The following is a 13,546-nucleotide window of genomic DNA, read 5'->3' on the forward strand; positions in this document are numbered from 1 at the left end:
GCCGAGCTCGCCTGGGCCGCACGACCATGGCACCGTCGGCCTCCTCACCGCCCCTGGAGCCGCACCGCCTCGACCTCGCCGCTGGCAGCAGCAGCATGCTGCTGCATCCTCTCGCTGACGCCGCGCCGGGCCTCCCGCGCCGCCACCTGGAGACCAACTCCGGTGGCCCCGTCGCCTCTGCGCGCGCCCAACCGCCACGTCCCGTCCCCGCGGACCCCTCCTCGTTGCCCCGCTGTGCTCCGGAGGTCAGGGACGCCATGGACGACCCTGCGGCCACGCCCCTGTCGTCCCCGTGCCCTGCTGCCTCCTAGAGTGCCTTGCCCGTCGCCGTTCGTCTTCAACTGCGGGAGCGCAGTCTTCCTCTAACCCCGTCCAGATCCGGGTGGCCTCCGCCGCCTTGCCCGTCCCCGTCGGAGTTGACCTGCACCGCAGGCCACGCGCGAACCCGCGTTGCCTCTGCCAGCCCTGTGCTGCTGCTTGCATCTGCCAAGGCCATCTTCAGATTTTCGCCAAGTACAACTACCGCCGACATGTACATCTACGAAAAACGTGTACCATCTACCGTCGCTCGAAGACTCGTGTATGACTACTTCCGCGACGTCCGTGAACCACTACCGTCGACCCTCGAAGACCCTGTGGGCCCCGAACATCCATGGGACATGAACAACTACTTCCACTATGATATGTACCTCTACCGTCGCCGTGAACAACTACTTCCCACGACGACCCGAGAACGTCTACTTCCTCTGCATCGTACCGAACTCGATCCGCCCCGAAAACGCTCGCTTCAAAGGTATAACCGCCGACACGACGCCCGTGAACGAGTGCTTTGTGGTATGAGATGTACCATATGTTTGCACCGTGACCGAATCGTCCTTACGATGCCCCTCTTTTTCCATGCCACCGTCCCGTGGGAACCCGGAAGTCGGGAGCACCCCACCATCTCTAGCATGTTGCGCACATCCGCACACTTCTCTCTTGCATCGGTATCTCAATCGAGTTATCGGAACCGATATGTTGCCGTGGCACAATTTTCGGATATGCCGTCGTGGCATCATTTTCGGAATGTTGTTGTGGCACCATTTCCATTTCACCGCCGTGGCACCTTTTTCCTTCCGCCATGGCGACTAATGCCTCGTAACATGCTCCTGTCAACATTTTCATAAAATTGCATGAACTTGTATATGTCATCCGCATCATGATAACAACATTTAAAATGTTTAAAATTGTTGTTGCATTAAATTACTAAATGACATGGGGATTTTCCGGAATTGTTGTTTGTTGTTTCCGGCCTCATTTAAACTTGACTAGATAGGGAGTTTTATTTGCTTCACCCTCTTTACATGCTTATCAACATTTAATATTGTTGAGTACATAACCGGGGGAGAACTAAATAATTGATGTGGCGTTTCGTCGATATGCAATGGAGTTGCATATTGACCTCCACTTAATTTGTAGGATTGTTTGTGCAAATTGCCATGCCATGCCTCATTAAACCGGACATGCATCATACTTGATTGTGCATCATGCCTTGACTATGCTTGTATGTTTACCATGGTTGTTTGCTTCTTTCCGGTTTGCTTCTCTTGTTAGCTTCGGTTTCGTTCCGGAGTTGTGAGGATTCGTTCGACTACGTCCGTTTGTCTTCTTCATGGACTCGTTCTTCTTCCTTGCGGGATTTTAGGCATGATGATCATACCCTCGAAATCACTACTATCTTTGCTTTGCTAGATGCTCGCTCTTTTGCTATGCCAATGCTACGATGCCTACCATTTTCTTTCAAGCCTCCCAAATTGCCATGTCAAACCTCTAACCCACCATGTCCTAGCAAACCATTGATTGGCTATGTTACCGCTTTGCTCAGCCCCTCTTTTAGCGTTGTTAGTTGCAGGTGAAGATTGAAGTTTGTTCCTTGTTGGAACATGGAGATGTTGTTCCTTGTTGGAACATGTTTACTTGTTGGGATATCACAATATATCTTATTTAATTAATGCATCTATATATTTGGTAAAGGGTGGAAGGCTCAGCCTTATGCCTGGTGTTTTGTTCCACTCTTGCTGCCCTAGTTTCCGTCATATCGGTGTTATGTTCCCGGATTTTGCGTCCCTTACGCGGTTGGGCTATAATGGGAACCCCTTGATAGTTCGCCTTAAGTAAAGCTCTTCCAGCAATGCCCAACATTGGGTTTACCATTCGCCACCTAGCCTTTTCTTTCCCTTGGGTTCTGCAGACTCAAGGGTGATCTTTATTTTAACCCCCCCTGGGCCAGTGCTCCTCTGAGTGTTGGTCCGACCGAGTAGACTGCGGGTCCACCTCGGGGAAACTTGAGGGTTGGTTTTACTCGTAGGATGTCTCATCTGAGTGTGCCCTGAGAAAGAGATATGTGCAGCTCCTATCGGGATTTGTCGGCACATTCGGGCGGTGTTGCTGGTTTAGTTTTACCCTGTCGAAATGTCTTGTTGTACCGGGATACCGAGTCTGATCGGAACGTCTCGGGTGGAGGTCTATTCCTTCGTTGACCGTGAGAGCTTGTGATGGGCTAAGTTGGGACACCCCTGCAGGGATTTGAACTTTCGAAAGCCGTGCCCGCGGTTATGGGCAGATGGGAATTTGTTAACGTCCGATTGTAGAAAACCCGAAGTTGACCTTATTTAAAATACATCAACCGCGTGTGTAACCGTGATGGTCTCTTTCCAGCGGGGTCCGGGAAGTGAACATGGTTGTTGGAGTTATGCCTGACGTAGGTTGCTATAGGATCACTTCTTGATCATACTTTTATCGATCGTGCTTTGCCTTCTCTTCTCGCTCTCATTTGCGTATGTTAGCCACCATATATGCTAGTCGCTTGCTGCAGCTCCACCTCATACCTTTTACCTTACCCATAAGCTTAAATAGTCTTGATCGCGAGGGTGCGAGATTGCTGAGTCCCCATGGCTCACAGATACTTCCAAAACCAGCTTGCAGGTGCCGATGAGTCTGTGCAGATGACGCAACCAAGCTCAGGAGGAGCTCATTGAAGATCTTGTCCTTTGTGTTGTTTCCGTTCTAGTTGATCAGTAGTGGAGCCCAGTTGGGGTCGATCGGGGACCTTTGTCGCATTTGGGGTTCTTCTTTTATTTTGGTTCCGTAGTCGGACCCTGTTTGTATTTGGTTGATGTAATGCTTTATTCATGTAATTGTGTGAAGTGGCGATTGTAAGCCAACTATGTATCTCTTTCCTTTATATATTACATGGGTTGTGTGAAGATTACCTCACTTGCGACATATGCCCTCAATGCGATTATGCCTCTAAGTCGTGTCTCGACACGTGGGAGATATAGTCGCATCGAGGGTCTTACATTGTTCTTGTTGGGGAAGGACTTGGCTTTGTCTTTTCGGATGAGCTTGCCACCATTGTCTTCCCGCTTCTCGTAAGGACAATCCACAATGAAATGGCTCACATTGCCACAGTTGAAGCAAGTTCTAACTCGTTGCTTGCCCTTTACGCCACTTGAGTTGTTCTTGTTGAAGTTGGGTCTTGAATTCTTCTTGCTCCAAAATTGTCTTGAAGCAAGGGCCATGTGCTCATGGTAATCAAATTTGGTGTCTTCGGAGTTGCTTTCCTCATCTTCCACTTCTTCCTCTTCTTCCATAATACCCTTGGCCTTCAGAGCAAGGTTGGGCTTCTTTGCCCTTTGAGAACGGAGCACCACATTGTCGGCGGTCTTGTCCAAAATGCTCATTGCAACGAACCCATCCAACACTTCACTTGAGGTCATGGAGTGGAAGTCCGGTCTTTGACGGATGACGGAGGACATGGCCTTGTTGTAGGGCATCATGGCCTTGAGGAACTTTCGCTTGATTCAATTGTCATCCGTGTCCTTGCTTCCATGTTCTCGGAGTGCGACTGCGAGTTTGGTCACTCTTTGAAAGAGCTCATGAGGTTCTTCATCTTCTTTCATTGCAAACTCATCGGCTTCATCTTGCACCACTTCATAGTTGGAGTGTTGAATGCTAGCACTTCCTCGATAGAGACGCTCGACACATTTCCATGCTTCTTTAGCCATGACATGAGGTCGAAGATGAGGGAGATCTTCGGGAAGGATAGCATCTTGGGTGATGAAGAGAGCACTCTCATTGAATTGATTGTCCACTTCTTCTCGAGGGGTGAAGTTGCTTGGGTCATGAGGATAGAAGCCTTCTTCAATGATTCTCCAAAGGTTAGTATTCACATGTTTTAAATGACGCTTGAAGCGATAAACCCAAGAATCAAAATCTTCATTTTTCACATATTTAGGAGGAGGACCGGCATGATTCAAATGAGTAGAGGGGATCGGTCCTCTATACACTGGGGGTTCCACATTGGCAAAGATGTTGGTGCCATTTCTACCACTAGTAGACGGACTCTTTTCACTGTTAGCTTCCCCCTTGTCGGAGGCAGCATCCGTCACCTTGTTAGTGGGATCACCCACTTTCATTGGCGAGGTTGATAGTTTAAGTCCGTCTAAGAAATCAGAAAACTTGCTTTTAACCTCGGCCGTCATGGAGGTTTTCAATGTGTCTAGATCCACATTGAATTCCTCACGAGAGACCGAGGCTCCCCCCTTCGGCCGTGGACGAGATGGGATTCACACTGGAGTGCTCCTCCGCACCGTCGTGGGTGTCAACCATACTCTTCGGACGGCAAAGTCCTTAATAAAGAGACGAGGCTCTGATACCAATTGAAAGGATCGATATGGTTGACTAGAGGGGGGGGGGTGAATAGGCAACTAACAATTTTTAGACTTTTCTTTAACAATTTAAACCTTGCAATGAAATAGGTTGTCTAGATGTGCAACTACGTGGACAACCTATATGATGCAAAGACAATAAGCACACAAGCAAGCAATGGATATAACTTAACTAAGCTTGCAAAAGTAAAGGGACAAGATAACCAAGAGTGGAGCCGGTGGAGACGAGGATGTGTTACCGAAGTTCCTTCCTTTTAAGGGGAAGTACGTCTCCGTTAGAGCGGTGTGGAGGCACAATGCTCCCCAAGAAGCCACTAGGGCCACCGTAATCTCCTCACGCCCTCACACAATGTGAGATGCCGTGATTCCACTATTGGAGCCCTTGAAGGCGGCAACCGAACCTTTACAAACAAGATTGGGGCTATCTCCATAACACTTGGAGGCTCCCAACAACACCACGAAGCTTCACCACAATGGAGTATGGCTTCGAGGTGACCTCAACCGTCTAGGGTGCTCAACACCCAAGAGTAACAAGATCCGCTAGGGATAAGTGGGGGGAATCAAATTTCTCTTGGTGGAAGTGTAGATCTGGGCCTTCTCAACCAATCCCGAGCAAATCAACAAGTTTGATTGGCTAGGGAGAGAGATTGGGCGAAAATGGAGCTTGGAGCAACAATGAAGCTTTGGGGGAAAGAGGTAGGTCAACTTTGGGGAAGAAGACCCTTTTATATAGTGAGGGGAACAAACCAACCATTATCCCACTCACCAGCCCCGCACAGAGCGGTACTACCGCTAGGGAAGGGCGGTACTACCGCTCCGAGCGGTACTACCGCTTAACCCAGCGGTACTGCCGCGCTGCCAGGGCCCTGGCCCTAGGGCGGTACTACCGCTAGGGAAGAGCGGTACTACCGCTTAGGGCGGTACTAACGCTCCTACTACCTCCCTTAGTGCCGCAAAACCTGACACGAAAAACTTCGTTCGAGAATCAAGGCGGAAGTAGCCCAGACGCACAGCGGTACTACGGCCGAAAATCTCAAGCGGTACTACCGTTCGGAGAGCGGTACTACCGCTTGGAGCGGTACTACCGTTTCGAGAGCGGTACTACCGCTGGGGAGCTTCGGCGGTACAACCGCTGTGGTCGCGGTACTACCGCTGGGGCAGAGCAAAGGATAGCAAGGGGAAAACGGCAGCTCCAGAGATGCGGAAGGAAAGACGATGGGTGTGATAAGGATGTGTACGTGTGATTCCACCCAAGTCTTATCAAAGCGGATCCCCTCTTGATGGTACGGTGACTCCTACGAAACTAGTCCACCAACAACGAAACGAAGGAGCTACACCGTCTTGAATACAACACCGAGGGGAGGAAATCGTCTCATGCCAATGGATGAATCTCTGAAAGAACTAAATGCACAAGATTAGTCCGCACAAGAATTGTCATCAATCACCAAAACATCTTGGGGATAAATATGCCCTTACAGGGGTGCACGCGAAGATCTTCCTCCTACCGATCAATGTTCGGTTGCCTCGTGAGAATCTAAGCTAGACAATGAACAACACATGGGACACGTGATTTATACTAGTTCGGGCCACCGTTGTGGTGTAATACCCTACTCTAGTTTGTGGTGTGGTGGATTGCCTCAGGGGCTGATGATGAACAGTACAAGGGGAAGAACAGCCTCGCGAGAGGTGTTCTTGAGTTGGTGCGATGAACTGCTTGGGTGAGTTCGATCGCCTCTTGGCCTAGTGAGTACTCGATCTGTCCCTCTACTCTGTGGTGGCTAGTCCTATTTATAGGGGCCCTGGTCCTCTTCCCAAATATTGAGCGGGAAGGGTGCCAACAATGGCCATTTTGATGGGGAACATCTAGTATAAGTTATCCCGACTAACGTTGGTCTTCGGCTGCCAAAGGCACTGGTGGTGATGCCGTCTTGGGCTCCACGGTGACCTCCATCCTGCCGCTCTGCGGGTCTTGGTCTCGTTGCACTGTAATGGTAACCTTTTCCTGATGCCTCGGTACCCCACGCCTGCACTTGCCCCCTTTGCACCAAAGAGGAAACAAGGACACTGCGCAGGCCGGCGCCCGCCTGGTCTCGATCGTCATGGCTTGCGTCATGAGCACCTCGCGAGGTACCCTGCCTTGATCTCTCCGCCTCCTCGCGAGCCTGCCTGGCGAGGCAGTTCCTGAGGAGGTCCAGTGTCGTCCGCCCCGCAAGCCTTGGACCCTCGCGAGGGTCTTGAGTCTTGCATTGATGAAGATGGTCCTTACTGGGCCACCACTTGAGCCACGCCGCAGGCAGGCAAGTCTGGGAACTCCCGTTCCCAGAACGCCGACACAGTGCACGTCCAAGTTTGATGCATCAAACTTGCAACAATGCCACACTCCTCTTCTTGGCTCCTTTTGTCGATCCATCAACTTCCTAAGCCTCTATTATGCAGGGACTAGTCACTTGACAACTCCTCGCAGCCTCCCTTGTCCTCTCCTTGCCGGGCACCATGGTGACCATGCAACTGGCACGCCTGTGCACATGCTCTGTGCACTGTGGCCATGTCCAGAGCGGTGTTTGTGCTTCAGCACTTCCTCCTGTCATCGCATTCACGTGTGTGACCATGTCTATCACATGTGCCTCATCGTCGCCTTCCCCCTAGACCCATCTTCCCCTATAGAAACCACCTCATCGACGCTCGCTGACGCGCACCCACGGGAGCACTATGCTCCGTTTGGCTCCGAGCTTGTTTCGATCGTTTCCTCTGCTCCCCGGCGTCGTCTACCTCCCCGTGATTGTTGCGAGCAAGCCCTCATCGTGTTCCCCGTGCCCTCCCATGCTCGCTGAGCTCGCCAGAGAGTTGGCTGAGCTCGAGCAGCGGCACATAGCCTCGGCCTCCCTCGTCCCGTCCATTTCTCCTGTCCCTCTTGGCCTCCTCCGTCCCGTGAGCCTGCCTGCTGCTCCTTCCCGTCGTCTACCAGCAAGCCAGGGAGCGTGGCCACGCGTCCGCAACACCGGACACGCGTCCATGGTGACGCCAGCTCGGCCAGCTCCTCCACCACCTATTTAAGGCCTCCCCGACCTCGCCTCTCTTCACCAGCGCTCCTCCCTCACTCCCAGAGCCCTTCCTAGCCACTCTGAGCTCAAGGAGCTCCCACGCCCTCCAATGTCCGCCTCGGCTATCATCGGCCTCGGCCTAAATTCTCTCACAGTCGAGCTTCCCACTCTCTCTTTCCACCACCAATAGCCCACCCGAACCCCGGCGAGATGCCTCTGCCCATTAGCCTCTCCTCCGATGCCCTGGAGCGCCGTGCCCCTCAATGCCCAAAGTCGCCGTCCGCCGCCGCGGGGGTCGTGCTAGACTCCGACCTCTCCGATGGAAGAGACTGGCACAGAGGGATGCGCCTTGGCCCGTTAATCTCTCTGGTAGGCGGAGCGGCGCGAGAGATGGCCGGAGCTGCAGACGATCGTCGTCGGGGCGGCCGGCCTCGCCCTGCCTCTGTCTTCGTTGGGCGCTGGAGGAGAACAAAGAAGAAGACCTGGCCAAGCGGGCCCCACTGCGCGGACCCCACCTGGCAGCCGCTCGGGCGTTGTGCCGCCCCGCCAACGTGGATAAGTGGACGCGTATTCAGTTGAATACGTCTCCCTTTCCCGAAAGCGCCCTCTGGATCTCCTGTGGCCAGGAATGTGTTTTCAGCTTCTGAAAGCGTATTCCGCTTCTTCCGCTTCTTCTTCGGGCGAGAATGCGCTTTCCTCTGTGGAAAGCGTATTTCTGAGAAAGGCGCATTCTGTTTAAACGATCAGGGACCTGTTTGTAGAAGTTATTATTGCAGATTAGTCCCTGGACTTTAAACGATCATATCTTTTTAGTCCCAACTCCAAATGAGGTGATTCCAAAGCCCACTTGTTCGTCTCGTCGAGCCCGTTCTGTTGGTCACTCTTTCACCATGTTTTAACATTCTTAAAATGATCATTTTTCCCCTGCCCTTATTCAGCCCCCTCCGAGAGAGAACATTTTTCGGCGATTCTTTCCGCGAGTTTCTCGCACCTTCTCCCGGTGATTTCTTCCACCCCAGGCAAGCTCCATTTGCATCACTATAATGCAGTAACATGGTTTAAACTATTTGAACTTGTTTAAAATATTGTTTTAGCTACTTGTGATTTGTTCATGGCATTTTTTCGGAGTTGTTCTTGATCTTGCTATTGCCATGATATTGCTTGGAGTTCTAGTACTAATGTTCGGCAGCTTATGTGGATGACATGTTGCCTTTGGATTGTTAGTGACTTATGTTGTGATTATTTCCATGTTGGCTTCTGATAGTGTTTTTCGGAGCATGACTTTGGATGTTATGTTGCCTTTGGATTATTAGTGGCTAGTATGATTATTCTCAGGATGGTAGTTGGTATGTTGCTTTGTAGTATTACTTTTGGAGATGATGCTTGCATGCGGATCTTAGCGGGATAGCTTGTTCTTGCTATTGGAGTAGTAGCATTATCGTTCTTGGATTCATCATGGTAGTAGTGTCATGTTGCCCCCGGAGTAATATGTTATGGCTAAGTTCTGCTTTGGATTAGTTGTTGGATATTTCTGTGACTGGGATTACAGGTTGATAGATGATATCGGAGTATCAGTTATGCAGATATGCTTTGGGGGTAAATTCCGTCATTAAGTTGGTCAGGTGCCTTCGAACAGGGCTTTTTCACTGCAACCACACTCACCTTATGGGGGGGGGGGGGTCTTGATCCAGTCCTTTGTCGTGCCTCTCGCCGGTGCCTCCAACGAGGGAACGTTATGCGCAGGCGCTACCCTGATCAGGTAGGACATCATAAGCCTTGTGTGCCAGTTGTTTTATGGATCCATGTCTTCATTTGGGACCGTTTTGCCATGACGGTGGCCGAAGATGCCTTTGGTAGGCATGGGCCACCCATGACTTAGCCCTGAGAGGGAGTGAGTCCGAGTGGCCGGGAGAGTGTCATGGCAAGGGAAGGGTTTTGTCGGAACTTCATGGTCCACCCGAATGGGAGTGCGAGGCCCTTAAGTTCCTTAGTGTGGGAATAGTGCGCTACCTCGGCGAAGTGTATTTTTAAGCTATCGATAGCCTCGTCCTAGGTCATGGTCATAAGTTCGTACTAGGTCACACCGTCCGATCAACACTCACGTGATGGAATGACTTTTATAGGACTAATATGTGATATGATGAGCTGTGACAGTTTGGCAGGTTGTTGATGAGGATGTTGGGATGATCTTGAGGATGATCATGCAGTTGGTGATGTGGTCACGTGATATGTCTCCAACGTATCTACTTTTCCAAACACTTTTGCCCTTGGTTTGGACTCTAACTTGCATGATTTGAATGAAACTAACCCGGACTGCCACTGTTTTCAGTAGAACTGCCATGGTGTTGTTTATTGTGCAGAAAACAAAAGTTCTCGGAATGATCTGAAAATCCACGGAGATAACTTTTGGAAAATGTAAAAAATACTAGTGAAAGAATCAAGGCCAGGGGGCCCACACACTGTCCACGAGGGTGGGGGGCACGCCTCCTCCCCCTGGGTGCGCCGCCCTATCTCGTGGGCCCCCTGATGTTCCACCGACCTCAACTCCAACTCTATATATTCTGTTTCGCGAAGAGAAAAATCAGAGAGAAAGTTTCATCGCGTTTTACGATACGGAGCCGCCTCCAAGCCCTAATCTCTCTCAGGAGGGCTGATCTGGAGTCCGTTTGCGGCTCCGGAGAGGGGGCTTCGTCGCCGTCGTCATCATCAACCATCCTCCATCATCAATTTCATGATGCTCACCGCCGTGCGTGAGTAATTCCATCATAGGCTTGCTGGACGGTGATGGGTGGGATGAGATTTACCATGTAATCAAGTTAGTTTTGTTAGGGTTTGATCCCTAGTATCCACTATGTTCTGAGATTGATGTTGCTATGACTTTGCTATGCTTAATGCTTGTCACTAGGGCCCGAGTGCCATGATTTCAGATCTGAACCTATTATGTTTTCATGAATATATATGAGTTCTTGATCCTATCTTGCAAGTCTATAGTCACCTATTATGTGTTATGATTCGACAGCTCCGAAGTGACAATAATCGGGATACTTCTCGGTGATGACCGTAGTTTGAGGAGTTCATGTATTCACTAAGTGCTAATGCTTTGGTCCGGTACTCTATTAAAAGGAGGCCTTAATATCCCTTAGTTTCCACTAGGACCCCGCTGCCATGGGAGGGTAGGAAAAAAGATGTTATGCAAGTTCTTTTCCATAAGCACGTATGACTATATTCGGAATACATGCCTACATTACATTGATGAACTGGAGCTAGTTCCGTGTCACCCTATGTTATAGCTATTACATGAGGAATGCATCCGACATATTTATCCATCACCGATCCAATGCCTACGAGCTTTTCACATATTGTGCTCTGCTTATTTACTTTTTCGTTGCTACTGTTACAACTACTACACAACGGCTATCGTTACTTTTGCTACTATTACCATTACTATCATACTACTTTGCTACTAAATACTTGATGTAGATACTAAGTTATACAGGTGTGGTTGAATTGACAACTCAACTGCTAATACTTGAGAATATTCTTTGGCTCCCCTTGTGTTGAATCAATAAATTTGGGTTGCTCTACCCCTGTAAACTGTTGTAATCCCCTATACTTGTGGGTTATCTAGACTATTTTCTGGCGCCGTTGCCAGGGAGCATAGCTCTATTCTTTGAGTCACTTGGGATTTATATCTGCTGATCACTATGAAGAACTTGAAAGACGCAAGAACCAAGATTTTTCCCTCAACTACGAGGGGAGGTAAGGAACTGCCTTCTAGCTCTGCACTAGATTCTCCTTCTTATATGAGTAAGCTTGCGACGCCTAAACCTGCTACTGCTATGAATTCTGATATGTCGCATGTTATTGATGATGCCACTTCTGCTATGCATGATACTTATGATGAAACTACTTCTATGTTTGATACTACTGTGCCATTAGGTGAATTTCTTTATGAACAACTTGCTAGGGTTAGAGAGAATGAAATTATTAATGATGATATTATTGATGATAGTGATAATGAAGGTTCTCCCCCTAAGTATGAATTGCCTATTGTTCCTGAGGGTTATGTTATGGATGAAGAAACTGCTACAGATCTTTTTGCTTGCAATGATGGATCTGATCTTAAGAAATTACTAGCTAAACTTAAACAGAAAACTCTGAATGCTAGAATGAAATATGACCCTGCTTTTGCTACTTCACCTATCTTTGTTACTGATAAGGATTATGAATTCTCTGTTGATCCTGAGATAATTACTTTGGTTGAATCTGATCCTTTTTATGGATATGAATATGAAATTGTTGTGGCACATCTTACCAAGTTAAATGATATAGACAACCTGTTTACTAATGATGAGAAGTCTTGCTATTACTATATCCTTAAGATATTTCTGTTTTCATTAAAGGGTGATGCTAAAACTTGGTTTAATTCTCTTGATCCTGGCTGTGTGCATAGTCCCCAGGATATGATTTATTACTTCTCCGCTAAATATTCCATGCTCATGAGAAACAAGCTGCCTTGCGAGAAATATATAATTTTGTGCAAATCGAAGAAGAGAGTCTCCCAAAAGCTTGGGGGAGGCTTCTCCGATTACTTAATGCTTTGCCTGATCATACTCTTAAGAAAAATGAAATACTTGATATCTTTTATAATGGACTAACTAATGCTTTCAAGGACCACTTGGATAGTTGTGCTGGTTGTGTTTTCAGGGAAAGAACTGTCGACAAAGCTGAATTGTTATTGAATAATATGTTGACTAATGAAAATAATTGGACTCTTCCTGAGCCAATTCCCGAGCCAATTGAGCCAACTCCTGAGCCTATTCCTAAACCCACTCCGAAGAAGAGGGGTGTTCTATTTCTCAGTCCTGAAGATATGCAAGAGGCAAAGAAATCTATGAAAGAAAAAGGTATTAAAGCTGAAGATGTTAAGAATTTACCTCCTATCGAAGAAATACATGGTCTTAATATACCTTCTGTTGAAGAAACACATTGTCTTGATAACCCGACACAGGTAGTAAAGATATATTCTCTCTATAGATATGATAAAGTTGAAATTCCGTCTACTAAATTCCATAGCCCATGCTTAGATGAATTTGATGACTTTATGGCTAGACAAGAAAGTTTTAATGCTTATGTTGGTAGAGAATTAAAGTTTAATGCCTTCATGATAGGACACTTGAGTGATTATATGGCTAGAGTTAAAGGTGAACTTAAACTCACTAGCAAATATGCTTCTATGGTTACCACTCAAGCAGAACAAGTACTTAAAGCTCAAAGTGATTTGCTCGATGAGTTAAATAATAAACATGATTTTGCTGTTAGAGTGGCTACTAGAACTGGTAGAATGACTCAGGAACCTTTGTACCCTGAAGGCCACCCTAAGAGAATTGAGCAAGATTCACAGAGAAATAATTTTGATGCACCTAGTCCTTCTAAAAAGAAGAAAAAGAAAAATGATAGGACTTTGCATGCTTCTAGTGAACCTGTTGTAGACACACCTGAGAATCCCAATGGTATTTCTATTTCTGATGCTGAAACACAATCAGGTGATGAACATGAACCTAGTGATAATGTTCATGTTGATGCTCAACCTAGCAATAATAATGAAGTAGAGATCGAACCTGCTGTTGATCTTGATAACCCACAATCAAAGAATCAACGTTATGATAAGAGAGATTTTGTTGCTAGGAAGCACGATAGAGAAAGAGAACCATGGTTCAGAAACCCATGCCTTTTCCTCCTAAACCATCCAAGACAAAGGATGATGAGGATTTTGAGCGCTTTGCTCAAATGATT

This window comes from Triticum aestivum, chromosome 4B (assembly GCF_018294505.1).
Source record: "Triticum aestivum cultivar Chinese Spring chromosome 4B, IWGSC CS RefSeq v2.1, whole genome shotgun sequence".
NCBI lineage: Eukaryota > Viridiplantae > Streptophyta > Magnoliopsida > Poales > Poaceae > Triticum > Triticum aestivum.